The sequence below is a fragment of the Pogonomyrmex barbatus genome, unplaced genomic scaffold, assembly GCF_055798465.1.
Source record: "Pogonomyrmex barbatus isolate J1 unplaced genomic scaffold, ASM5579846v1 scaffold15, whole genome shotgun sequence".
Taxonomy (NCBI): Eukaryota; Metazoa; Arthropoda; class Insecta; order Hymenoptera; family Formicidae; genus Pogonomyrmex; species Pogonomyrmex barbatus.
The window spans coordinates 281,385-308,924 of NW_028297111.1; the positions used below are offsets into that span (position 1 = coordinate 281,385).

The 27,540-nt window shown below is 32.1% G+C and overlaps 2 protein-coding genes across 4 annotated transcripts in view; both read right to left on the minus strand.

Annotated features, from left to right (window-relative positions):
* Nca (neurocalcin homolog) overlaps positions 1–27,540 on the minus strand; it is a 166,709-nt gene that overhangs the window by 127,041 nt on the left and 12,128 nt on the right. The gene's annotated exons all lie outside the window — the stretch shown is intronic.
* Positions 1–27,540, minus strand: part of LOC105428118 (neuronal calcium sensor 2) — a 154,249-nt gene that overhangs the window by 115,261 nt on the left and 11,448 nt on the right. Inside the window, exon 2 of one of the 3 annotated variants that reach the window (XM_089073438.1) lies at positions 5,307–5,356. The exons of the other annotated variants lie outside the window; for them this stretch is intronic. The gene's annotated coding sequence lies outside the window, so the exon portion shown is untranslated. The remainder of the gene's footprint in view (positions 1–5,306; positions 5,357–27,540) is intronic. 3 annotated transcript variants of the gene reach the window in all.

Sequence of the window (27,540 nt, forward strand, 5' to 3'; positions counted from 1 at the left end):
TAGATTCCAATCTCAACTAAAAATTACATTTATTCCAATTCCATTTATCATGGTTTCCATCCATGGTATCCATTCCAATTACATTTATTATGGTTTTAAAACCATATTCAAATGTAAACTACCATAAAGATGAAAGATTTTGTTTTGCTTGATATCGCAGCAACAATATCTCTAGTAAATAATGTTCCTCGATATATTTCAAACTAACTAAGGTAACTAAGGTAACTAACTAAGGTACATAGTGTCTTAATACTTCAAAATCGCATTATCGATTCACTCGCGTGGCGATACGATGTTTTATATATTCGCGATGTAGGAGCAACTACCTATGACGTATGTACGATGAATGGGCAAAATACGGGAATGAGATAAAGGGATAAATCCACTTAAAATCTCATCCATTATATCCGCGTTCTTTTACTCGGATACTCGTGTTTCTCGGTTATTTAAAAACCGAGGAGATACGTTATATCGCATAGTCCGCAACTTCATGATAATATTCACAGTTTCACAAGTCAGAATACTTTCCTCGTTATACTTTCCTTTGAACAAGAGAACAAGACAAATAGACACATTTATACTCAAATAGAAGTGGAAGCAAGTTCTATTACACACAATCTAACAGAAAGTTTAATTTTCTCTCACTGCATAAAAATCTATATTAATAATATAGGTTTTAAAACTAAGATGAATTGTATTTTTTTTCTTCTTTTTCTAGAAATTAATTCATTTTGGCAATTTCTAGATCGGATTCATTTCATAATTGATGGAATTATATCTGTTGAATATTGCGATTATCGCAAGCGATATTTAGATAAAATCTGATCTCTAAACAACTAAAAATTTTAAAATATGAATTAATTTCTAAAAAAAAAAAAAAAAAGAAAAAGAAAAAAAATACACGATTCATTTTAAAGTTTTAAAAAATACATGATATACTCAATTCCTAAATAAAACAAATCAATCCAAAATTATATACAATTTTTGAAAATATATTAAATTTCCATGTAAAAAAAAATCTAAAAATTAAATACACGTCAAATTATTTCTGAATATATCCTGGCAATAAATACTTAAAATAAAATATACTTTTAATATACTTAATAAAATATATAAATATATTTAATATTTTATATATTATATATAAAATATATTATTTAAAAAAAAAAGACACGTGTAGACGCAATTTTATACATAAAAATTGGAACTGATATTACTCTTGCAAAACGGAATTAATTCTCTCTTTGCACTTTAACATCGAATATCAGTATTCTAGAATGTCACAAATACACAGAATACGACTTCGGTGATCATTGTTGCTACAAATAAACCGAATGCGAATCGCTCAAGCGCTTCAGTGCCCGCTGTTTGTATTTCACGAGGGATGGAACAAACGTATATACGCCGACACAACAAAACAGAGAGAACGTGTAGGATTCCCCAAAGCCGTTTTCGTTAATTCTATCTTTGCAGAGTAGCAGCGTACAATTCGCGTATTTCATTGGTTTGGTTCACATAAAATAAGGATTTTCAACGAAAATCACCAACTTGGACGTAAATAACAAAAAGGTTTTTTTTTCCGATTATTCTCTCGCGATTTCCTAGTTATTCGCTTTTTCCGTAAAATTTAATATCAAATAACTATTGACCCTAGTGGTAAGAGTTCAATGTTATATATACGCCATACTTTATTTATACACTGACCAGGCGTTCGCCAATTACAGAGTTGAGTAGCAATAATTATTGCCAATGGCGCATCGGCGAGAAGTTAATGGCCAGAGGCAATATGTCATTTGGTCAATATTTATTCTTGGTGGTTGCACGATCGCATACGCAAGTGCGTTTGTATCGATTTGCAATACCTTATTAAAAAGAGCACGAGCAAGAGTAATGCTATGAAAAATAAAATACCTATTAACAGTAGCAAGAGAATAACAAAAAAATACGTCAAGTGATAAACAATAATTAAAATCAATATTTTTCAAATCAATTTATCAATAATGTTTGTAATTGTAATTTACAAGCTTAGCAAAAAATCTAATCATCAGAATAACATTAGAAAACACTTTATGCTTCAATAACGTGAATTGACGTGATTTGACGTCAATCAAAGAACGTAATTTTTCTTGCCCATTGTGATTATTATAAAAAATTATTTTAGCTTTGAGTCAATATCACTGAATCATTAAAGATCATAAAAGAAACAGATATGAGACACAACGAATAATAATTTTTAATACATCTGTCGACTCAATTATATGATAAATCAGTTAATTTTGCCTCTTATCTTTTAGAGAAAAAAAAAAAAAACAAAAACAAAAACGCAGAAAAATAATTTCCTACATCGCAATAGGGCAATTTTCAAGTCTCAAAATGAGCAACTATTCTATAACTTATTCCATGCAACTATTCCAGAGAACGGGAGAGTCGGGGCAGTCGGGAAATTTGAAGATTCCAATTTTATAACAATGGCCATCCAACACAGGTTTCCTGTTTTTCTCGATCGTACGCTCGTCCGAGGGCTACGGGGGGTGATTTCGTATAAATCAATGCAATGGCAAATGGAACTTCCTGAGAAACGCGCGAGAAACGTCGCCGACCGCGGCCGAAGGAAGACAGCCTTTGTGCGCGTGCACTAACTTGGCGTCGTCGATTACTCAGGGCTCCACTTCCACGAGACATCTCCTCCGGTGATTTACTTGCAGTTTACACGTCGAAATTTGCCCGGCTAGGAAACGCATTCCATACATCGGTTTGCAACATCGGTTGATTTAAAAAACACCGCTCGCGACCGCATCGCAACGCTTGACACGACGAAATTCCATCAAGTATTATCAAATAACTAACATGAATCTCATCCAAAAATTTCCAAGAAACCAATTAATTTCTGAAAAAAAAAGGATAGAGAAAAATACAATTTATTTTACTTCTTTCATTCTTCTCATTAATTCAAATCATGTTTCTAAACTTGTGCTGTGTTGTTGCTATTATTGCCACTGTTATTACCATTGGCTGCTGCCGTTGATGCTATCGTCGTTATTGTCGTTGCTATTGTTATTATTATTGCTGTTACTGTGATTATTAAGAAATTAAAATATCCACATATATCAAATTTTTGTTTCGTAAAACTTCAAATTATTCAATATCATTACAATCCGATCTCTAAGTTCATCGACTTTATCTTCTCTTTTATTTCTCATTTTATTTATCTCGCCGCAATTTGCTCGCGTTTCATTTCCCAAGATATCTCGCATAACTTTGATAAATTTTATGCGAATAACAGTTCAGCTCAGGTAAATCGATAAGTGGATATCGCACATTTTTCATTCTTCTTTCAGTCTTCATCTAATTTCGTTTATGAACAGTTGACAGTTTACGTCGACGAAAGTACTCACTATGAAATACGGTCTGCGATATGTTTTCGAGACACGAACAGAAAAATCCGTTTCTTGTCGCACGACCGCGTCCTGAATTCAGTCTTCCTACGTCATTTTTCCACCGCTCGGGGTCGTAAAAAGGGAAACGAACATTCTCCACAAGTTTTACGCGAATAATTAAAGTTCGAGCGAGATCGCTCGCCGCGGTTTTATCGACACTTCCGTCATCGTTGCCTTAGACAAGCAGTAAGATTTAGTAGCGATGCTCAACAGTTTAATTTAACAATAATGTAGTTCATTGCAAATATCACAAATTAGGATAATTTGACGAGATTTTGCATCTACAAAGTCTATTCTATTTCTTATAACGATTATTTAAATGTAAATAATATTTAAAAGCTGTAAGCTTAATTTACTTCCAATATCAAAATTTCTTTAAATCATAAAGATTAAAAATAAGAATTCGAATATAAAAGCATTTGATAATTTCAGAATACTATGCCATTAAATTATAAAGATAAACAATTAGGATTTTAGTTCAAAATTTTTTCAAGTTACATACAAATGTATAAAAAAAGATATATTTTCTTCATTTTAAACAGTTATTTTAAAAATCGTTTGAAAATACAAAACTATAAAATTTAGAAATGATGACTAGTCAGAATTTCGATAAAAGATAAAAGTAAAGCCTTCAGAAATTAATTACATAAGAGAGAACGTTATATGGTAAATTATGAAGATAATGGAATGCATGAGTTCACGAAACATAGTAGGCAAATGGTAGTCAAGTTTAAATTAACTTTGTTAATTAAGCTCGAACGTGATTTCGACGTTGGAGTGAGATGAATGAACGGTGCTAGTGACAAACTGCTCGCCAATGATTGGTTAATTAGTAACGATAATTACTAACGATTTATTTCAGAATTCGACTAGTCATCCTGTTTTACTCCGTGTCGTGTTAAATAGCGATTTAAGTCCTAAAATTATTACTTGGCACGTAGAACTAATTTGATCAAACTCGACTGGTCTGCTATATTATTGTTGAATTTCTCGTCGATATCTCGTCCATGAGAAAGGGAGGATAAACTGGAATTCTAGTTCAGCCAGTATTAATAACTAAAATTTGGTCACGCTTCTGATCGAACTGACCTCTTTAGCTTCGAAATGGTCTGTTGACCGATCGACATGATATACAGATATTATTTTGCATTACACTTAAAAATTTCACATTACGTAACTTTGCAAAAACTTTAAAAAAATGTTCAAATGCACGCTTCTAAACCCCCCCCCCCCCCCCCAAAAAAAACTCGCTTTGTGAAAATACGCTTGACATTTACATATACTAGAACAATACAAAATACGCGCTTCGCGCGCGTCATTTATTTTTTCCATTTTATTAAAAAAGGCATGTTAAATTAATACTCGAATATATCGAAATTATTGTTGTCCGTTATGTCGATTAGTTCTCTCTCGCTGCACTCATTTCATGAGCGGCTTTTATTGCGAAAATCATTTCATAATTGTGTTATATTTATAATATATCATTAAAAAATTTAAAAAGTTTCAGAATATATGTACATGTAGTATATATGACTTTCATGTACCGATTTAGACATTTAATCCTGGTAAAAAGAAAGAGAAGAGATAGATAAATAAAAAACACATAAGAAACGTATGTTCTTATTATATAAATATAAGATATGAACACTTTTTTATAATCTTTGTTTCTATTTTTGTGAGAAAGATATGTCTAATAAATAGAGATTAAACCAGGGTTAAATATATATTCCAAACTGTTTTAAGCCTATCTATTTTAGGGCAACAAATCTGTGAAGATCTAACTGCAATACTTTTATAAATATAAATATATAAAAATCTAGAACAAGTTTCACAGATTTGTAACCTCATTAAAAAAATTATGTCACTCACCGATCCGATGCGCAACAACGGAGTGAATCTGCCACGTAGCTACGATGATTCTGTAACACAGAAACAGAACATTCAAATTATAGCAACACTCTAAATGATAGATATTTATTAAAATAATAATTTTCGAAAAATGATTTTTATATAAATTTTTATATAAAACTTTAAACTGTTTTTCTCTCCTAAACTATAAGTTTTTAATGATCGAATTTTAATAATTCAAATAAATGTGAAATTGATTAATTTTATATTGAGAAAAAAATGTATATTTACCCCAAGGTTGCTCCGTCGGTGCCCGATGCCTTTCCTAGGCCTCCTCCTCCTCTCAAGACGTCGGGTCGTCGGATGTCCTCGCAGCACAGGACACTCGCGAAAAACACTCGCGAATTATTATAATCGCACGTGGACTAATTTTAAATAAAAGTCTTTTAGTCCGATCACTTGTACGGCACTCCCGAAGCAAACGCGCGGCGCGACGAACTGGCTGTAGTTCATTCATTCACTTGAAAATCGGCGGCGGAAAAATGATGATCGATTAAAAAAACTAACCGATTAATTTGCCACATAAGAGCCATTGAACGACTCGTAGCTTTTCTTGTTAGTATATTATTAATAACAATAATATTATTCGATGTTAATATTAATATTATTAATAACGATGCAACGGATACTGTTCGTCTTTGGGATTCCGTTGGAAAACCCAAAGGAATCCCTCGGAATACTGAGCCTCTCTGCCACGTCCGTACCCATTGGAGGGGTTATCGTTTAATATAAAAGTTCATGAATATCAAAGGAATAAATCAATTAAATATGTATATACTTTGTTAGAGATTCGACATTTACAAAAATCGCGTCGTTTACAGAAATTAATTATCACTATGCTTCAAAAGATAAGCGTTGATCAATGAATACCAATCAGTTCTGCCGCCCGCAATATTCAAATGAAACGAGTCGTCTTTTGATACGTGTAAATACGTCCGACAAACTCATAACTGCGCGAGCAACGTTTATTATAACATATATCGTAAGATGCATCGATGTTCCGAACATCATCCAGATTCTAATTCGTCGCGACTTCGTTTCGAAAAGAAAATGTGAAGATACGCGGAGCGATACGTAACAACTACCCGCCCTCACGAGTGTCGGTGGTTGAATGATAACGCGCTGCGTACGCGTATACAATACCCGTCGATTGTAAACAAAGTATCAAGGCCGCGCGCTATTGTATCGTTATTTTAAACAAAGGTTACAACGTTTATAACAAAATTATATATAAGGCATACATCTTTCCGTTGAGCTTTACACACGGAGGAAATATGAGAAACAGGAATAAATATTAAATTTTGGAAATGAAAATTCGGGGTAACGTTAATTAATATTAATAATTATGTGAGATTTTAGTAGCAAGATTATATAATATCTGATGTAAATATTTTATATAAAAATATATATTAAAAAATAAATGGCGCGCGCGAAGCGCGTTTTGTATCGTTCTAATAATTTATTCCTGTTCCTGATATTTCCTCCGTGTGCAAAGCTCAAGGAAAAGATATATATATCTTATATATAATTTTGTTATAAACGTTTATTATAACATGCATCGTAAGATACATCGATGTTCCGAACGTCATCTAGATTCTAATTCGTCGCGACTTCTTTTCGAAAAGAAAATGTGAAGATACGCGGAGCGATACGTAACACTACTCGCCCTCACGAGTGTCGGAGGTTGAATGATAACGCGCTGCGTGCGCGTATACAATACCCGTCGATTGTAAACAAAGTATCAAGGTCGCGCTCTATTGTATCGTTATTTTAAATCATTCAGCGTTATCATTCAACCACCGACACTCGTGAGGGCGGGTAGTGTTACGTATCGCTCCGCGTATCTTCACATTTTCTTTTCGAAACGAAGTCGTGACGAATTAAAATCTAGATGACGTTCGGAACATCGATGTATCTTACGATGCATGTTATAATAAATGTTTATAACAAAATTATATATAAGATATATATATATATATATATCTTTTCGTTGAACTTTGCACACGAAGGAAATATCAGAAACAGAAATAAATTATTAGAACGATACAAAACGTGCGCACTTCGCGCGCGGCATTTATTTTTTTAATATATATTTTTATATAAAATATTTACATCAGATATTATATAATCTTGCTACTAAAATCTCACATAATTATTAATATTAATTAACGTTACCGAATTTTCATTTCCAAAATTTAATATTTATTCCTGTTTCTGATATTTCCTCCGTGCGTAAAGCTCAACGGAAAGATGTATGCCTTATATATAATTTTGTTATAAACGTTGTAACCTTTATGTTTAAAATAACGATACAATAGCGCGCGGCCTTGGTACTTTGTTTACAATCGACGGGTATTGTATACGCGTACGCAGCGCGTTATCATTCAACCACCGACACTCGTGAGGGCGGGTAGTGTTACGTATCGCTCCGCGTATCTTCACATTTTCTTTTCGAAACGAAGTCGCGACGAATTAGAATCTGGATGACGTTCGGAACATCGATACATCTTACGATGTATGTTATAATAAACGTTGCTCGCGCAGTTATGAGTTTGTCGGACGTATTTACACGTATCAAAAGACGACTCGTTTCATTTGAATATTGCGGGCGGCAGAACTGATTGGTATTCATTGATCAACGCTTATCTTTTGAAGCATAGTGATAATTAATTTCTGTAAACGACGCGATTTTTGTAAATGACGAATCTCTAACAAAGTATATACATATTTAATTGATTTATTCCTTTGATATTCATTTGATGAATTTTTATAAACGATAATACTTTCAATGGGGACGTGGCAGAGGGGCTCAGTATTCCGAGGGATTCCTTTGGGTTCCCCAACGAAATTCTCAAAGACGAAGAAGCTAACGATACTCGTTGCATCGTTATTAGTAATATTAATATTAACATCGAATAATATTATTGTTATTAATAATATACTAACACGAAAAGCCACGAGTCGTTCAATGGCTCTTATGTAGCAAATTAATCGGTCAGTTTTTTTAATCGATCGTCATTTTTCCGCCGCCGATTTTCAAGTGAATGAATGAACTACAGCCAGTTCGTCGCGCCGCGCGTTTGCTTCGGGAGTGCCGTACAAGTGATCGGACTAAAAGACTTTTATTTAAAATTAGTCCGCGCGCGATTATAATAATTCGCGAGTGTTTTTCGCGAGTGTCCTGTGCTGCGAGGACATCCGACGACCCGACGTCTTGAGAGGAGGAGGAGGCCTAGGAAAGGCATCGGGCACCGACGGAGCAACCTTGGGGTAAATATACATTTTTTTCTCAACATAAAATTAATCAATTTCACATTTATTTGAATTATTAAAATTCGATCATTTAAAACTTATAGTTTGGAAGAGAAAAACAGTTTAGAGATTTATACGCCTTTATATAAAAATCTTTTTTCAAAAATTATTATTTTAATAAATATCTATCATTTAGAATGTTGCTATAATTTGAATGTTCTGTTTCTGTGTTACAGAATCATCGTAGCTACGTGGCAGATTCACTCCGTTGTTGCGCATCGGATCGGTGAGTGACATAATTTTTTTAATGAGGTTACAAATCTGTGAAACTTGTCTTAGATTATTTTTATATATTTATATTTATAAAAGTATTGCAGTTAGATCACAGATTCGTTGCCCTAAAAATCGATAGGCTTAAACAGTTTTCACAACGCAAGTTTTTTTCAGAAGCGCGCATTTGAACATTTTTTTTAAACTGCAAAGTTACGTGATGTAGAATTTTAAAATGTAATGCAAAATATAAAATCAACGCGTTAAATGAAAATTCCTTTTTTATATTACTTTGAAAGTTTTTATCTAATTTTAATTTAATAGAATTAAAACAAAAAAATTCATGTTACATCAAATAAATAATTTCGATGAAATAATATCAATAATCTCGCTAATGGAATTACTCATGGGAAAGTTAAATTATTATGATAACTTCAAAATGAGAAATATTTTTTCGTCTATCTAAAATAGTTCGAACTTCAAAAGTAACTTTAAAGAGAATATCATAGCCGGTAAAGTAATCCTAATACATTATTATTGTTTAACAAAATATTAAAGCGCCTGTAAGTATTGCTTTTTCAAATATAAAGAATCAAAAGTACTTTCAATTTCAATATCAATTTTACATTTTAGAAACCATATATTAATAATCACTTTATCTCCTTTATCTATTCATCACATATTACCTCTCACGAAAAAAAGTCAATTGTGATCTATTCAAAATCAAGTGACCTACTTAATTTTATTCTCTTTTACCTTCATTTTTCTATATCAAAAATTTTATACAGAGAAGATATTAAGAAACATTTATATTAAACCTATCATTTGTTTTCAAGTGCTTTAGATTAGAAATGCAACACAATTGTCGTCTCCAGAAGACAAGTAGTTAAATGACAATACAATGCCCTTGCCATAACACCTTAAAGACAAGTTAGCATAAGTCTCCATAGTTTCGGATTAAAGCTGGTTTAAATCTGGGTTATATCCTGGCTTTGACTTGGATCTATGTAGATTAGCAATTGTGCCAGGAGAAATTCCTTTAACAAGGAATTCCTTTAACTACTCTAAGAGAAAATTACAAAATTTATTATTTTATAAATGCTACTTTAGTCACACTTTATCATTCATCTTCTCGTTATTTTTTTCACCTAGTTTGACAATCTTTTCTTACATTCGCAATGATGAAATATAAAAATTCTACCGTCTACATTTGTATCCAAACATGAAGTTATAACACATCACAGCTGCCGCGTTGCTATTTCATTAAAAGAGAAGAAAAAAAATATATAAACTAGGAGAATGCAAGAAGACAAAAATGCAAATTTGACGTTAACATATGCTTGCAATACTGGTAACTGCTTCAACATATTTGCAATTTTACGAATAAATTTGCAATATAATAAATGTAGCCAATATAAAAGGTCGGGAAAATTTATCTCTCGATTGTTTTTTATTCGTTTTTATTTTACATCCGATTTTACGAATTCAAGAGAATTTTTATCGTTATATCTCACAATGCAAACAACCATAATCTATAAATTTGATTTTTATGATTCATTTTTATGATTATGTTTATGATAATTTGATCATTATGCATAATAGGATATTTCCTTCTTTATTCGAGATATCGTCAGAGAATTGCTGACATTAATATTTAGAAGAGCGGTCATTAAGATATCTCGGTAACAATCCGTTAAATATTATAATAATAATAATCATCAAGTGAGCATCGTTCCAACACAGAAACGATTATTACAACAATTTAGATATTCATCTCGTGTTTCAACTTTTATGAAAAGGGACTAGATTAGTAATATATATATATATAGTGTAGTTTTATTAGATTTAAATTCCTTCATTTATATGTTAACCACGGAGAGAATCTCAGCGTGGCGAATGAGGAGAGTCTCGACATTCTCGGATCTCGAAGATCGAGCATTTTTGTCGACACGAACGAGAACTCGTGCTATTATTCCATTACTTCGTAAAAGTTCTATTACTTCAAACATTTGTGAATGACCGGATGGAGCTCGCGTGAAAAATTAATCCATTTAACACAGCTCGTTCAAATCGTGAAAAACACGCATCCTGAATGATCCAAATGAAAAACACACGTTTAAAGACGTCCGTCGTAAATTTTTTCATTTTGTTCCGGACTCAGTGCCAAAGTCTTTTGAAAACAATCTGCTAATTTTCAGAATTTTCGGATAATCAATTAAGTCCAGCATAAATTTTATGAGTCGATTAAATTCTGTCATATCTTTGAATCAATCCTTCATCTCAAAATGTAACTAATATCACTTCCGATTTTCAGACCAATATTTCATACTAAGTAAAACAAATTATGGTCCTGAGAGAATAAGCTGCCTTTTTGTGATTTTCATTTTAATTTATGTTACGTTCAAATAGATTTTTTTAATTCACATAATACAAGGAATAAAAGTATAAATAATGATAAACCTTACTATAATAAAAATTTATAAACAAAGTAAAAAATACAAAAGACACGCTTTGAATGATAAACACAATTTATACTAAAAAATTCACTGATAAAATAAAAAGAGCATTTCTTTCATTTAGTACAATCAATTTTGTTTTGATCTCAAATTGAATTAAATTATAAACTGCAAACTATCCCAATTCACGTCCACACATTAGAAATTAAAAATTTATATAATAGGAAAATAAATAATTTATTATTTATTTTTCAATGCATCATATAATGATGAGCCATCTTTTTAAAAATATACAATTGATTTTTTTATTCGTACTTTTAAAATTTTTGTTCTAAGAGCAAAAAAGCAACTCCGATGATCCCTCAGAAAATAATTCAAATACGTACACCACCAATGAGTTAAATTAAATATCTTAAAAAAAAAAAAAAAAAAAAAAAAAAAAAAAAAAAAAAAAAAAAAAAAAAAAGGATAAAAAAGAGAAGACATTAATTGGACATTTCTCGACTTTGCTTTCTCGAAATATGTAGGTTAAGCACCTGCTCGTAACTGGTCCGAGTAAAAATCGTTCCTTGTTGTACGAAGCAAGGCTCGCGTTATTTTTACCCGAGGGCGCACATGCGAGGGTGTCAAGAGGGCGAGTAGAGGTGGTATGAGAAGTCGCGTCGTAATCGAGTGAAACGTCAATATTCTGTGGTGTGTGTGTGTGTGTGTGTGTGTGTGTGTGTGTGTGTGTGTGTGTGTGTGTGTTTTATGTACCGTGTTGCATGTGTGTTTTAATTATTTCAACTAACATAAAGAGTTACTCCAACTTTATCACGGTCGACCCGCTCAAAATTACTGGAGATAAATGAGAATCGTATTCTCTTCGGCTCAATTCGACGCAACGCAGGCAGCGAAATCGGTCGGAAACAATCGCGCGCGTAATCCGACGAATTAAGCCCGTAATTCTCGCCTAATTGCCACGTTTCGTTTTGAAAAGTTGGCAGCGTGGGACAGAAGGGACACGGTGTCGATGGTTGAAGGGTTGTCGTCGCCGTCGACGGGGTCGAAAGGTTGTGCAAAGGTTGTGACCGAGGCTCGCACAGCGACAGGGTACGAGAGAGGGATGGGGGGGGGAGGGAAGGGAAGGGGGATGGACAGGCTGGGGATCGGCAGCGCAGGGCGCCGGCGTCATGAGAGCGGAGAGACGCAATGCGGGTTACGACGATAACCACCGCGAAAGCGACGGAGGGTGATGCGCGAAGACACAGGTCGGGTTCAGGAATGACACTTCCGAGACACCTCCACGAGGCCTATGATGGCAGAAGCTGCTTTTCTTTGCACCACGTAAGACGCCCACGCCGCACATTGTTCCGAGAAGTATTACGCGTCGCAACTTTTCAATATCATCCAGTGTCACGAAATTCTGACAAAAGTGTGGATAAAATTACCCTCTAAAATTGAAAATCATCTTTCTCCATTTTCCAGAAGATAATATAAAACTTCATCTCTTTCCTCTCGTTTGCGTCGGTAAATAAGGAGAATTTTTCATGACTTAGATTTGTCGAGATGTAAACAAGTAATAGAATATTGTCGTTTGTTCGTCGTTTAACTCTTTCGCTATGGTGAAACTGTTGCAATAACATAAAAACAAAAAAAGGAGAAAAACAAGTAATATCCCCTGTGGGCAAAATATGCTTATATAGTTAATCTTTTGCAGATTAAATTTCACTATTCAGTCGATGTATCTGATCATTAAGGGATGGTTGTGTTTTTTCAAAAGGTTTTTGAGCTTTGAAAAACCTGAAAAAATTTTGGTATATTCATCTTTTAAAAATACGGTTGTACAGTTATATCATCCGAAATATTTTTATTTTTTTTTTTTTTATACATGTTCGAATTTGAGACAGAATCAACAAAACACGTTGTTGTAATAAAAAAAATTCATAAATTTTTTATACGTGCATATAAAAAAAAATCCTTGCAACTTCAAACGGTGCAAGGTTAGACTACTTACGAGAAAAAATAGTGTAATGATGCCTCTTTTAAAAAAATATAATTATTTGGTAAACCCGAAAATCAGTAATTTTTATTTATAGAAAACAGAAAAAAAATAAATAGAAAAATAGAAAAAAAATAGAGGAGAGGAAAAATTACTTTTCGATAGAAATCCGTATTTTATTTTATTTTAGAAATGATCGCGATAAATATAGATAGTTAATAAGTACAATTTCCATTTCGCACAACTTCCTCAATATATACAATGAACAACCCTTTCTTGGATATATGAATTTGTTCTGAATTTCTATATCTATTATAATGAAAATAACCTTTTATTCATATTACATATCGAAATAAAAGTTGAGAATATCAAAAAAACATTAGTCATTTCAGTCTGAAAAAAACAACTTCGCCAGATCATCTGGGTCGTCGATGGCACACATCCGATTTTCATCTGTCACTGTACGAAACACGATTGATGAAACATATCCTTTGATCGATAAGTTTCTACTATCGATGACATATTTTTTTTAGGAAGGAAAGCCGATTCCTTCCACTTCCATCCGGCTACCGAATAATTCAAAATCGGAAAATCGTCTTTAAATTCCTAGACGGCCTGCTATTATATTCTCCTATCGAGAATAAAATTCTAAATATGCAAACCTTCTATTTCAATAAGCAAGTTATATTTTGGGCGACTACAGTGAAAATCGTTATCTTTTAGACGACTTGATGTCTGAAACTTTTATTAACGCATATATTTATTGGAATCATAATGTGTCATATACGTATGTAAAATAATGAAATTGTGTGTGTGTTTTTAAATCAACAAAATGTTTTCTTTCGATACAACAATATATTCAATGTAACAATATTTATTATTTGAAAAGAAACAATTGTGTTTGTTAACTCAAACAATGAATTTAAACTATTGCAAACAATAAATTTGTTTGGATTAAATAAAGAAATATTTCTCTCCGTATATAAAAATTTTCAATCTTTAAACTTGGATCCAAGTCATCTGATTTCTTGTTCGTTCGAAACTTACTCTTTTCTTTGATCTCCTTTTTTTTTTTTTGAAACAATAATCTGAACTGATTATGTTCCAGAATAAAATTTCACTTGCGTCAGACAAAAATAAACAAGAATATAAGTAATAATATAATTGATTAATAACTAATCAGATTACTAATTTATTTGTATTTATTTTTTGTAGTTTAAAGATTTATATAACTACGTAAATTTGCAAAAATAATTTTACAAATTGCGATAGATAGACAAATATCGCGGTCACGGACGGGTTTACACGAGCGAATTTATCGATACGAACGAAATCTATTGATGCTGACAGCTACAGTTGTCGAATAACGGTGTTATTGTTAACTGCACAATATATCTCGCAAACCAATCGTGAAACAGCTGCACTCATACATTTACAAATCGCTATTACAGCCTACGTCCTATGTGGCAACTATTTTTTTTCCAAGCTTAAAATCGACACATTGGCGATTGGATTGAACCATTATCTGCTGTTACAATTGAGATGCACAGCTTAATAGATGCTATCGAAATAGAGAGGCCTCGATGGCCTTCGATCGCTCGAACGCGAAATTAGAACCGCTCAAATCAGCAGGCTCCACTTAATTTGGAAGTTTTTCAAAAAGTTTTTCACTATGCTCCAAGATCCGTATAATCTACAGGTGCAAACGCGATATGTATATTTATCATATGCCGACGACTGTAACTCAACCGAGTAAAACGATAATTTTCGTATCCGAAGAGAGGAAACGCCAATTCGCCGCGGGAGTAGTAAATATGTTTTGTCGTGTTCGCAAATAAGCGCAATTCTTTCCCGAATCGATAAGATCGTACCTGCAACGACGAACGGCGCACGTGCCAAGCTTTTTCTCTCGGCGTCGTCCACATCCAGAAAAACACGTGCATATATCTCACAGGAATGCACGACGAGAGAGAGCGAAAGAGCGAGAGAGAGCGAAAGAAAGAGCGAGAGAGCGGGAGGGAGGGGTGGGTGAGGGGGGAGGGAAGAAGGGGATGAGAAAGATGAATCAAAAAGAAAATTGAAGCAGAACTTTCAGATTGAAACTTTTTGGATCACAATGCATCGCATATGTGACAAACCACAATAAACATAACTAATATTATTATTATTATTACATAATACTGCGATAATCGTTATTCGTAAGAAAACAAAGAAGCAGAAGAGCTATTTGTCCTGTACACGATATGTTTATCGATGACTGAAAAAAGTTTTCTCTCTTTTAAATTAACAATTTGCAAAAAATTCCAACAAAACATTTTATAAAAACAAAAAACTTTGATCCGATTGATTTAATCGGCATTTTATCATTTCTTAAAATTTTTAATTATTTAATTTGTTGTCTCTAATCTAATCCTTTTCGATTCATTAAACAATAAATAATTAATATTCGAATCGTTAGTACTAGCAATAAAATAGTAACAAACGTTATGTGACAAACAAGTTAATCATCAATAAAATTATTTTTTTCAAATTTGATTAAAATAATTCTTTAGAAATAAAAAAATATTCTTTTTATTTATACAATGTACATAGTGTCCCATTTTAATTGCCAGCAAAACTCTCGAAAAATATAGAAGATACGAAAAAATGTTTTATACAAAAATTGTAAGATTTCGAAAAAGTCATACGATTACAACTGAATTGAATCATTTGCAGATAGCACCACTATCGCGAGATTTTTTTATAGTCATCATCTTTTTAAATAAAATTATATATTTTTAATTACGCAATATGATTCATCTAGTTATTCTTGATATAAAAACATTGAGATATAAATGTCAAAGAGTCAATAGTTCGCGATATTTTATGCTTTATCCTGGCATATTCTAATATAAAATATAAAATATCTCGTGATATAAACTATTCATTTTTTGATGACCTAACATTTTATGAATAAAATAACAAAAATAAAATTTATTTTATAAAATCAAATAAAATAAACAAATCAAGAAGGAATAAAGGAACTACTATAGTTACTTTAAAAATATATGACGCAACGATGAATTAGCAATATACAGGTACATATATTTTTTTAAGAGACAAATATATGCTTTCTCCAATCGCATCAACGGAAATATGTGCGTGTGCACGTTAAAACAAATAAAAAATTGTGACAATCATAGAAAAAGCAGCTGTTTTATACGCGTGGCACCATCTAGCTATCTGCGGTAAACAGTTGCGAATGCAACTGTCGATGCGATGTTATGCAACAGATGACGACCTTATTCACTTGCAGTTACCTGCATTATCTACTATCCGTAACAATTTTACGTAAATTTGCCGTAACAGCGCTGTTGTGAAAATCAAGGAATTATTCACGAGCTTCGTTCGGCGCGTTTCTTTCGGATAAGCGAACAAAAACAATACAAGTGTTCAAACAACACAGTGACAACCGATCAAAATTTATTATATAATTATTTTAATTTATAAAAAATTTAATTCCTTTTTACCTTACGTTTTATCTTTTACTTTATGTCTTTATAAAAAAAGTTGCATAAATTTTCTATAAGTTAATGCAAATGTTGAATTAACGTGATATTAATACAATTTTCTAAAGCCATCATCGAGATTTTAACATTATTATTTTAACATTGTCAAAGTTATCAGCAAGTTTCTATCAAAATCTAATGCTATTGTGGTAAAACATTACGTTTTAAAAAATAATCGATGTGTAAGAAATATATTACAAATACTAACATATTACATTATATGTATCTAGAAAGTAAAGAAACAATAAATTATTTAAAATAACTAAATCAATATTAAATAAAATAATATAAATGATATAAATTAAAATGATTCTTTTGATATAACAAGATAATTGTCATTTATCATTATAAATTATAAAGAAATCTAAAAGAAATAGTTACAATAAAATATTTAATATTTTTATCTAAAATTGCAAATTTTTAAGAATTCAATTATAAAAATAAATGTAATTTTTAAATTTTTTATAATTTTTGTTATTAAAAAATAATAAATATATATAAACAAATAAATACGAAATATTGTAAAAATTAATAAAGAAATTTAGCAATAATTAATCATTAGTTTTATCAATTTGAATAGATTTTGATCTAATTTAATTTTCCCTTTATTCCCTTATGGTTCTAATTCTAAGAAAATCCCAGGGAGCAATTAAACTAGAATCGAAATTACCCAAAGTCATCGAAATCGCTGTAAAGCGCTAATGAGTGAACGCATTCGCAGCTATAAATTTTCGTTATTAGATTAATTTAAATTAACACATCAAAATGAATTGAAAATCTCAGTTTCACGATATTAATATTTTCTTATAATAATACAAAAAAAAATCATTTAACATGTATAATTTAATATACGAATATTTAAATCGATTATTTTCAGTATATAGTTATCGAGTAATTTAAAAAAAAAATCATTAACCGAAAAGTATTAAAAAACTTAATTTCGTAATTAATTCTTAACTGGACAAGTAACTGTTAAATTCACAAATCATTATTCGTTGTCAGTGATACAATATTAATCAATATTTAAAGAAGGAATATATTATAAATAATATTATAAATAAATAAATATTATAAATAATATTATAAATAATATTATAAATAAAAAATTAAGTATGAAAATGAATTATTAAAGAAAATAAATCTTTTATATACCAGACATTTATGCATTAATTGAAAAGTAATGTTTATTTTATGTAAAAATATCAGAATAACTGAAAGGACTCTGAGAGACCCTGCTTTCCCGTCCGAGTTATAAAAATAGATTACCCATATAAGGGTTAACATTATAGATATATGTGTGCAATATTTATATTGCATTCTCGCGCGCGCAGTTATAAGAAAAAAAGTATTAATTTATCTTCCTTACCACAAGTAAGTAAATTCGTAAATTCATGCTGAATATAAAAATGCAGTCATGTTATGTGCAAAATGTTCACATTCTTTTTCATATGAAAAGTGACATTTATTAGCCCGAATAAGAGCTCTATTTGAAGCTCTGCGGTTAAATGTGTATTGCTAATATTTGCAAACAATTATATTTATGTAGCACAAATATAAACGAGCCTGTGCATCTCGTTAAAATAAATATAATTTACCTAGCATTTTTTTATTTTGCTTTAATTATAACATACCAGTACCGATCGTTGAAGAAAAAAAAAAAAAAAAATATTTACAAATGTAATAACGATCGCAATATCGCAAACCTTCTTCGGGCAACGCATAAAAAAATTTTCGCTATAATTCCGAGTGAACTCTGCTTTGCAGTTGGAAGTCAGTTCCAAGGTTTAAAACACAAGGTGTTTAAAGCTAAAGTTAAATTTGCAGATCTCGCGTGTATCGCAATTATTGATATTTACAGTCGACAAAATGTTGACCATACCATGTGTAAGTCGCGCCGTACACGTTCGCGTGCGACGTAAATCTATTAAAATATTCACGTTTTCGCACACGCAGCTACGACAATATGTAGCTACGCATTGGACGGGTATATTTGTGAACATTTGCAAATATTCAGAATATTCAAAAAGGCCGCTAATCGACGTACTCATCCTTACCATGTAAGTGTAAAAAAACAATTTACAACATACCCGGAAGGCACGCAAGTGTAAAAAAAAACGCCTTTGTAATTTTATCGAAAGGCGCCTTTCAAACATCGTTCAGACTTTTTCAGACACACCTATCGGAATGACGTCTGAAAATGGTCTCTTATTATAAAAATTACTTTTTAGAGCTTGTACAGCTATTTATATTATCGACTTTAACATTTATCGAGGAGCGACAACATGTTTATCGGTTGAAATACATGACATGACCTGGACAATCTCGATATCACACAACATATAAAATATTGACACTCATGTTCTGACATTCCAATATTTTGTATTATTACGGTGCTATAATGATAAAGTTAAGATGAAGCTGTTCGGAAACGCGTTGACAAAAGCAAGAATACGGAGGAAAAAGCTGAAGGACTTAATAAATCGGTTTACCGATGGTTTTAATACTTAAAACTTTTTTAATTAATTTCTATTAATATAATATTTATTATAAAAAAATAAAAATAAAAATATTTATTATAATTATAAGTTTTGTCGCTTGTTGTTCCTCTTGTCAACGCATTTCCGTATTAATTTTTTTTTTATTAACCACAATATGTCTAAATATGTCGTTCAAAACAAGATGTGTTAAAAATGTAATCTTTAAGACATTTAAAAAAAAAATATCTACAAGACATCAAGAGGACATAAAACGTTTTAAAAACATCGTACAGATAATCTTTCTAAAAATGTCAAATATTTATTTATTTATTTATTTATTTATATTATATTATTTATATAAATATATTATATATTTGTATTATTTATATAGATATTGATTTCTTATTTATTTATTTTAAGACGTCGGTAAGACGTCATAATGTTCTCTTGAATATGACTCAATTTTCAAAAGCGCAAAAAGCGAAAGCAGTATGTTGATAACTTCCTTAATCCATCGCTATTTACGCAAGGTATTCTATATTCAGACTTGCGTTAATTATGCCGCGTGTTAATATGCAGCCTGTGCCGTGCACTCTTTGTACATTACAAATCAGTTATGTGCGTCATGAGAAGAACCGGAAATCATGAAGTAATCACTTAATTGTCATCCTGCCAGAGAGCTCGAGAGCTTAGTACGTAAGAAAAATCACGGCGAACAAAAAAATCTGACGACGTGATTAATTTGTTGCAATTTAATCAGAGACCAAGAACCGAACAAATAAGCGAATAAAGACGTGACGTTTTGAAAAAGAGACTCGCAACAAAAACTATTGCATCGATTATCCGGCGTAACAAATTCATTAAATATCGATTAGATTCATTAGTCGGGATCATCAATCATGTATCATTACATCATCAATCATCAATCAGTAAACAAATCGCAGATAATGGACGTGTCTTCAAACGTCTTAAATACTCGTTAATGGAAACGTCTCGTGCAACTTTGATAAGTGTGGTTCTCCTTAAGGATCGAAATGTTCCTTGAGTTTCTAAAATAAATTGACATTTCCCGCGCGTGTAATTATAGCACGCGGCTTCTATTTACGATGTAGAATAGAATCGACATCGTGGAGGTGTCAAGGAAGAGTCAGTGAACACTGAATGAACTTTTTTTTTATATTGAATTGATCTTAAAATTGCGGGACCGCGAGAAATTAAGAATTAAAACTACTTCGATCTATTCGGTTTCAGAGGAAACATTCCTGGGGATGATGGAACACGGAGATTTTTAATAAAATATTTGGGGAAAGAAAGATCGGCACCATTGATCTTGGAAACTTGGTGAGGAATAATTTTAGTAACCAACAATCTGCGTTCAAGTGTTTCACAAAATTGCAAAACGCACATAAATATATATTATAAAATCTGCATTTTATAATGCACTCTTAGCGTAGATTTTATTTATCAAAAATGTTGAAAAAATATATAACAGATCTTTTTCATTATAATTTATTAAAAATTAAGAATTTTTCGAAAATCAGAAACGCAAAAAGATAAAAATTACTATTTTCTCGATTAAAGAAAATCTTATTTTAACACGATTAAATTATTAAAATATTAAATAAATTAAAAAATTAATTAATTGAAATCTCATAGAATTTAAGGCATTTAAAAAAATGCTGCTGACTCATAATATTTGCTCCTTCGAAACAAACAACTTTTGTTGTTTGATATTTTTTCGTATCATTAAAAACAACGGTAATATTCTAAATAATCGATATTACAGATACGCTTTGTGTATGGCAATTTTTTTATTTTCCTTTGTTAATTTTCAGTTTCGATTAGCCAGAAAATGCCGAAAAATCCTGTTTCGCCCCGATGTAGAGGAAGAAAATATTTAATGTCTTCAAGAGATCAGAGATTAGATGTCGTTACATCAAGTAGAGTTAAGCTATGATATTAAACCGGTCCTAATATAATCCTTAATTAAGTGTCAACGTAGCTAAGGTGTTGACGAAGGTGTTGTACAAGACTCTCGTCTACCGAACGGCTCTGGTCAATATAGGTCTTAAAGCGCGACCTGCCATCGTGTTTCCCATTATTTACCACGTGATCCAGCGGCCAAACAAATCGGATGTATATAACCATTTTTTATGGCTCGCGGTTCGAAATAAAAACATGACGCACGGCTTTGTGTGCGATTAACAGCCAACGGTTCCAGGTCAGTGGTCAGCAGTGGCGTAGACTATTACACGTAATTACGCTGACATGTAACCTCGATGTAAAACACATTACATGTCTACGATATCTTGGCACTAATTATCACTTCTCGCAATTCTTGTAATCATGCACCTTTTCAAGTCGCTTAATCTCAAGTTGCTTTTTCAGAATTTTAACAAATCTATTCTTACAATCGCATTACCCGCAACTCCTGCAATTTAGATTGTTATGTTTAATTATTAATCAATACATTATCATATTTGATATCATTGAAGCTTGAAAACTTTGTTATTTTAGTAATAAAATTCCCATACAAAAAGAATACTAAACAAAATTTCTTGAAAATTCCGATTTTCAAAGCAATTTTGTTAAAAATAAAAATACTTTTAGATGTATCTTATAAATAAATATTTAATGTGTAAAATCCTTAATATTTTCCAGTCATAAAAATTTATAAATAATAAAATAAAATTAAGAATTACAAGTTTCAATAATCAAATTTAAAAAATTTTGAAGAAAATTATAAAAACTCTGAAAGAGAAATATTTTATGTTGCATAAAATTTTCAAACTTTATTTTTAAAAGCTACAAATAAAAAATTATATAATGCATAAGCGGTAGAAAATTCAATTTTTAAAAGACAATTTTTAAAAGATTTTTAAAAGAAAGAAGATTTTTAACATAATTAAATAAAATTACATAATATGAAATCATTGTTTTCAATATTGAAATATTGGATTAGTCATAAAATCATTATGCTCTGATTAGAGTGAATAGATCCATTGTTATCGTTAATTCAGTTGATAAACCGATTATAATAGAAACAAAATATTAGAAAAAACAACTCCAAAAAAATTGGCCGAGAATTCCCTGATTTTTCAAGGCAGAAACAAATTCCTTGAGAATTCCAGATTTTCCAGATTTTTCCAAAAAGACACCTCGGTATTATTTATAAAAAAAAATTCAAGGAGCCAAAACGTTCGAATGACATTTACGTTTGTAATAAATAAGATTTTTTTATGAATAATTACGCACTATTAACAGCATTAACTTATTAGCCAAATTCAATTTTTCTAGAAAAATTTGGATACGCCGTTAAAAAAAAAATCTTTTTTTTCTTAGATTTAAAATTTTTTTTTTTACATAACATTGGAATTATTGTACATTGAGGATCAAGAAAGTTTCGTGAGACTGCCTCATTAGAAGACGAACGGCGGGAGATTAGGCGGAAAGCGCGGCGCAGTTGGCCTTTTTTCGTCGAGTCGCAAAACCTTTTTATACCGTGGTTTACCGTCGGTTATGCACACGAGGAAACGAGAGAGAGTTAAGATTAAGAGATTTAAGGTACTACGATCGCGCGTGCGACAGACGACGCGAGCCCCGTCGTTTCTGCAAAACTACCGCATGGAAAATTCAGGCCGTCCAAATTGGAACGAATCAATTTCGTCCACGATTTCCGAAAACGGGACGGGACGTTCCCCGAGATTTACGGCCGGATTAATTTGAATAACACACCCAGGACACATTTGCCAAGTCGGAATGCCACGCCGACGTTTAATTGGAGCATCCAGTTTTTGCGACGTTTCCATTAAAGATATTAGCGCGCGATATTACCGGCCGAATACACTTGCTCTTTCTCTCACAGCGCGATCGTTTTATTCCAAGAAAGAATTGGCGGCGTGCAATTGCATGAAATTGAATTGCATAAATTGAATCTCCGACTTTCATATTTCACTCGTGACAAACTCGACGAAAGCGATCTCCGCGCGCGCGCGCGAAATGCACGAATAAAGTCGCGACGAGCGCGCCAAGGTGCATATAAAAGACGTAAATAAAAGCTGTTTGTGCAATGTTGTAACCGTGGAATGTCGAATGATTGTCTTTGTCTGATAAATGCACTCGTCGAAACGAGGAAACGTCGCTCGTTTGTCGCCTCTCCAATTCCAAACGAGATCGAAACGATATATCTTCTTTCGCGTTGCGCCTCCGCAAGAAAGAAAACGCGTTCCTCCGAAAAGAGACTTTCGCCAGAAGATACGGATCAAAGAGAAGAGTCTCGAGAGTACGAGAAAAGAGAACATTGCGAATACCTGGCTCGCCCCGTGGCCGTCTCCGAATAATATTATTCATCGCTTATCGGCAGGGAGACGGGAGGAGGCGGGAGGGGGAGGGGTCCCCGGATATTTCGTTGTGCAGATATGTTTCGAGATACCTCGATATTTATGCCGGGGCGTTCCCCGACAACCTGACGTTTAATCAATGGCACGTGAAACAGGGAAAAAGGTCCCCTCTCCCCCCCCCCCCTCCCCCTGCCCGTGCGCGACTTCTGTTTAGAGTCAAGCGGGAGGAAATCGGCACGAAACGACGACGCTCGATCGTTTCCTCGCGCCTTTCGTCCTCTGCCCGATAAGCGCAAATGCGAAACGTGGTTTTTCTGCCCCCCCTCTCCCCCCCTTTGCCTCCCATTTTTTTCCCTCCTTCGCCCGTCATTAGCCTTAGCTCTTCTACAACACACAACACGTAAAGGTTTCAATACACGGCGCGCGTTTCCACGATGGATCAATAGCGGTGAACACCGCGACCGGATGGGCTGAATATAGATACACGGAAGAAGTACAAGGTGAAGTATTATCATTTGTCGTCCCCCTTTCCTTCTATCCACAACCGTGCCCCTCCCCCCCTCCCCCGCCGGCACTAACACGCCCGTAACTTATATCTTTAGAATAATGTCGTCGGCGAATGCTTATCGCTTCGCAAGTAGACACATTGGTTGGTGTACGTGCTCACTGTTGCCCCTTCTGTCGCAGAAGTTAATAAAGGGGTCTCAAATAACGCGTCAAACTCCTTTCGCATCCTGTTAAGAATTCGCGTGATGCGAGTTCAAGTTGTACAAGGAGGAAAAAAAAATAAAAAAAAAAGATTAGCCTCCAGACTATATATTTTTATATGTAAGCAAGAATGTTATAATCTTCTTCTAGAAAGATGTTAGTCTTGAGTTTTTATTGAGTTAGAATTTTTTTTCTGTGTTTATAAATTTTCACATACATTCAGCGATCGATCAAGCTGGATTGGATTTGAAAATTCTTTTTATTCTCAAACGCTCAATCATAATCATTAACTTAATTTTTAACATTTTTGTAACATTATGAGAATTATCAGTTATATATTTGTATTTTAAAGTGTGTATTTATAAAAAATTATTTTTACGATAAAAATAATTACGATTTCAAATTAACATCCTTAAATAGAAAAAAAATGTATAGAAAACAGTACATCTATATCTGTCAGACCTACCCAGAACATTCTCATCTCACTGACGCTTACTTTGTGTTATTAAACATTACGTGATTAAAAAATATGCCCACGTTGCATGTTCAGCATAGAATTAAGTGATCAGATAAAAATAGAGATGCATGTTGCATTCTAATAAGTTCTATTAAAAGAATATGCAGACACATCGATTAGAAAGACCGTTTTCTGAAATATTAAAACATTTTGCTATAAAATTTTTATTTAAAAAATTATGTTAAATTTTTACACTGCCTTCGTCCGATGTGTGTGTGTGTGTGTGTGTGTATATATATATATATATATATATATATATATATATTTATATAAAATAGATCAAAATGTTTTCAGATCAGAGTATCTTTGTAAATAAGATAATCTCTGATTAGGGCATATCTTAAATATATAAATACATATTTTTTTCTCGATAAAAAATACCGCTGAGTCGGAGACGGAATAAGACAGAATCAATGTCAAAGTGACTTTTAGAACAACATTAAAAATCGTACTATCTTTCTCACTATATTTTTTTAAATGTCCAAAAAATATCGTTTATGTTCAAAATCACGTGCATTTAATACGACGATTCAACCTCATGTAATAAAATTATAATGCGTCTGCAAAACTATAGATAGAGACGTCGAATGTTAATTGTATTTTCTGTGAAAAGTGATTTTCACGGTAAACGTAAATGAAAAAGCCGGCTTTACGATAAGCTGCATCCCAGAAACATCATTCTCCACTCTGCCTCGTGGTTTTATATCAGAATTTCGAGAATACGTTGATATGGCTTTTTGCGATAATAAAGCGAAACCGCTGGTATGTCATACACTTGTCTAATTAGCAAACTACGAGAATAGAATGTAAAGCGAAGCAGAGTTCACTCGATCCAGAGTAGAAATTATTGCATATCCTTCAGAACATGAATCCCGTCACAAGAGCTGAATTGCAACACCAGAAGAAGTTATTCCGTGAATAATTTATTAAAAGTATACATCAATAAAATCTCATCAAAGAACAAAAATATAAAATGGAAAAAAATACTAATCATAAAATAGAATATAATTGTGAGAATATAATATTTATTACATATATTGTTGTATAAATAACAATTTAAAGAGCTGTTTGCAGCCTTCTAGCCTACTTATATATATATAATTCTGTAGTTTTATTTTAATACTACAAGAGGATTAAGGATAGCAAAATGAGGGTAAACTTACATATACATCAAGAGATAATCGATTATATTAATACATGTAGAAATCCCTGTTTATTTTATTACAAAAGGATAACAAACAAAAGCAAAAAAAAAAGCAACATCGCATATCTACATATATACATAAGATTTACCGTAAGAAAAATTTTTACTTAAAAGTTAGACTTTTAAGACAAGTCAGAATAACATAGTTTTATTTAAATACGTATTTTCAGTAAGAAACATACGTGCAATATAAATATACGACTTTATCTTTTACGATAAAAATAAAAAACTTTTGATCATTTTGAATTTAAACGTTTAAATTATATCAAGAAACTTCAAATTTCATAAATTATTATGATTATTTACAAGTATAAATGGAAATAATTGTTTTATTTCATTCTTAATCATAATCTATTCATATTCAAATATATTTGCAATTTGCTCGGAATAGTGCTCATAATAATCGCATCCGATATAAATGAATTTCTATTAATAATAATAATAATAATAAATATTACAAAGACTTTTTGATTCATGAGCAGCATGATTGTAACTATATGTAGTATCTAAATTAGACAGGAAGAATGAGAACAATGCGGGAGAGATTTATAAAGGGTGTGTGCGGCATCCTGGAAACTATGGCCAGCAGTAACGGAAATTGAAACGATTTAGGGATCCTATATTATCTGCATGAAAGGATAAGCTTTGTCTTCCCGCACGTAATCGCCTTTCCATTGAGGGGAAAAGGTCAAGGTGTAGGATACAAATGATCATAAAAATATCACCCCTTACACCCTGTTCTTTCTTCGATAAGGTGTCGAACGTTCTTAATGTTGCGATCGCACGCAGAAAAGGCGGCTCGTAAACGGTATAATTTAATCCAAGTGCTTATGACGTCTATACTCATGAAAAAAATAGTTCCTTGCGTAAGGAACAAGCACTTCTAAAATTATCCGTATTACGTATCAACTTATCATTCGAATAGTTTTAATTTACCTTATACTACTTTTCTCAGAAATTTTTTTCAAAATGTATGTATTTCTTAAAAAAAAAAACATCTCAAAACTAAACTGCGAACAAATTGTAAAGCAGAAAAGCAAATCATTAATAGAGGTCGGAGATCATCAGGTAAAATAAAATTAAGCTCGTTAAGAAATTAATGTCCGTTAATTTTTAATTTTTCCCGTGGATACTTTATTTGTTTAAGAAATTACAAAGATAAAAGTAATTCCCTTTCCTCTGTTATTTCACATATATTTTACACTTATAATAATTTTATATATATATATATATATATATATATATATATATATTCTATTGAAACGCACATAAAGCAATTAACGCACGTGTTATCAGGCAGCAGTCTGCTTGTCAAAGTATGACTTTTCAGTTTTTAATACGCTGGAAAGAAATTACGTCCAAAATCACGAGTTTTTAATTAGAATGTTACTTCCGTCTTAATTGCGTCGCAGTTTTCTAGTTATAATAAGAGCGAGCAAGCT